Below are 2,480 nucleotides of genomic sequence, written 5' to 3'. Positions count from 1 at the left end.
TTATGCTCGCAAACCAAGATTTTACTGCATTTAGCAAATAAAAGCCAGGTGTGCTACGTATCTTACAATGCGTGGGGCGGTTTCTTGAAGTTGGCCAGCTCAGAATGCCGACAGAATAGCTCTAGAGACCATATGAGCTCTAAAGAAGTCCCCAAGTTTCTGAGAAGCCTCTCAGCGCAGCTTTAAGGGGGCGTGAGCTCTTTCCTTATGATGGGGCATTTGGACTCTTATACCAATGGCAATAACTAAAGTGTACAAGCAGTAGAGGGTGATTATTGAAGCTTAAAGGGGTCTGGGTTTTATCTATGGTGTCCAGTGATTCTTGGTCCCGACAGACCTCAAGAATCTTCCGGAAAGCTTTGAAATATACAGATTCCCTGGGCACCAGCCCTGGAGATTCTGACTCAGTAGGTCTGAGGTGGATAGATAGCCCAGGAACCTTTTTCTGTCGCTATTCTATGAGGGATTCTAATGATCAGCCACTGGCCCCACTGCCCTGCTTTAGTCCATCCACTTGCACATGGGGCTGTGAGTGCTCGGGGTTGCAGAGCTGGGCTTAGCACCCAGGTGTCCTGCTTCCTTCTCTCCCACTGCAAGACTCTGCTCCTTGCTTGCTGCTGCTGCTTTGTGTTGGGCCTTCCTAAGGGAAGAAAAAGAGCGAGAAAAGGACATCCTGAATTTCTCAGATACACCAATGGTTGCGTGTAATTCCCCCTCCCCCCATGGCCTCCACTGGGGGTTGGCTGTGCCTTTAGATTGCAGGCCATTATGTTTTATGATGATTAGTGCAGGTCCAAGATTGATCATGAGCACAGGTGGAGTTTGCACCCACCCAGATAATTAGGGAAGCTCTCTAAATAAAAGCTGTAGCTCAAATACTTAATTACTAGGTGGGCTTGTGACTGTCAGGGAGTAAAGAGTTTATTTTGTTAAGGGGTTGAGATGATGTCAGGAAGAGTCGTCAAAGGAGCCCTTTCAGCCGGGAAGTCAAACTGATGTCCCAGGAAGTCAAACTGATGTCCCATTGGGAGAAGCCCAGAAGAAGTTGTTTTAATTTTACCCAGCACCTACCGAGCTCCAGAGTGGCTGAGGGAGGAGCCCTGGTTGTATGAGTCTGTTTGTATAGAGGTGTGTTTGTGTGTGACCACTTGGGGGAAGAGTTCACCTCATTTTAGAAATAAGGAAACAGAAACCCAGCAAGAGGTTAGACAACCTGCTTGGGTCCAGGGGCAGCGCTGGGATTTGAACCACAGCTGTCTGACCGCCACGCCTGAACTCAGACCTGCCGCGCTCCCTGGCCACATAGGGAAGGTTGTGTTGAGCGAGGGCAGCCAGAAAGAGCCCATCCAGGGGTCAGAACCCTCATGCTAACCTGAAGGTCGTTTTCCCAGCCCCAGGCTTAGAACTCCATTTTCCGTTTTCATTCTCCTGGCTTAAATTCTGGCCTGCGTCTGTCTGCTTCCGGAATTGTACCCACCTGCTCACCCTCCCCACGTCCCATACCCAGCTTAGCAGGGGTTCTGGTGCTCACCCCAGCATGCGCGTGGGCCCGGTACCTCATCTGCAGCTTCTAGTCTGGCTTCAGCAGGGCAAGTGGGAGCTGCCGCCCAGGCCTCCAGATTTGCCTTCTCTTGTACGTGCACCTGTTCCGGAGCGGCGCTCTCGGAGGGGATGGCGTGTGGGTGGGAGACATGACCGAACGGACAGATGTTTGCCTCTGAGTCCCAAAGACCTCGGGCCTAAGGGAAACCAGTAGCAAAGTGAGATGCCCGGCTTCCCAGTTCCGGAGCCTGGGCTGAGGGGAGATGGAGGGAAAGGAAGGGCCGAGTTGGCAGCTGGGGCCGGGGGTGGCTTACGTAAACCCCAGTTAGGTTTGGAGGAGTTAGGATAGAGTCAAGTCCTCTAGTGCGGGGTCCACATTTCCAGCAGAGATTCAGGAGGTGTCAGTCCCCAGGACAGAGGTGACTGTGCTGGATGTCCACGAGGCGGACTGATCCCACCAAGCCCAGCGTGGCAGGGCACCCGCAGAGTCATCCTCCCTCACCGAAGAGTAAGGTGTCAGAGGCAGAGGGTCCTAGCCTCACAAAGGTCCCCAGACGCCAGCGTGACGTCAGAGCATCACGCTTCCGGGAGAAGGCAGGGGACATGGGAGATAGCGGGACCCAAACAGGCCTCGAAGTCAGGAACAAGGGCTTGATACTGCATTGAGCAGTGCAGACTGAAGACAGGTGTAGACCGAGGACGGGTGTAGACTGAGGATAGGAGCCTAGTTGGGGGGGGGGGGGGGAGTCCTGACGCCGGTGTGGGCAGGGCATGAATGAGGTCCTGCCAGCCTCTTGTAGAATTTGCAACAATACCCTGGCCCTGCATAACCCCCCCTGAAACATAGCCACGACGCTGGGGGGACGAAGGGAAGGGAAATCCGGATCACGGGTTGAATGAGATTTCCTGCTAAAGCAATTAAGAGGATTCAAAAAAGT

General features: G+C 53.3%; 1 long non-coding RNA gene across 1 annotated transcript; it reads right to left on the bottom strand.

Annotated features, from left to right (window-relative positions):
* On the bottom strand, positions 1 to 2,043 carry LOC123584177. Its single transcript, XR_006705216.1, has 2 exons — positions 1,532 to 2,043; positions 1 to 640 (listed from the first exon to the last, which is right to left on the bottom strand). It is a non-coding gene; the product is annotated as an uncharacterized LOC123584177 (long non-coding RNA).
* Positions 2,044 to 2,480: the final 437 nt, after the last annotated feature.

The sequence above is a fragment of the Leopardus geoffroyi genome, chromosome B3 (genome assembly GCF_018350155.1).
Source record: "Leopardus geoffroyi isolate Oge1 chromosome B3, O.geoffroyi_Oge1_pat1.0, whole genome shotgun sequence".
NCBI classification, from domain to species: Eukaryota; Metazoa; Chordata; class Mammalia; order Carnivora; family Felidae; genus Leopardus; species Leopardus geoffroyi.
The sequence above is the reverse complement of the archived record's forward strand: the minus strand, read 5'-3'. Positions and strand labels throughout refer to the sequence as shown.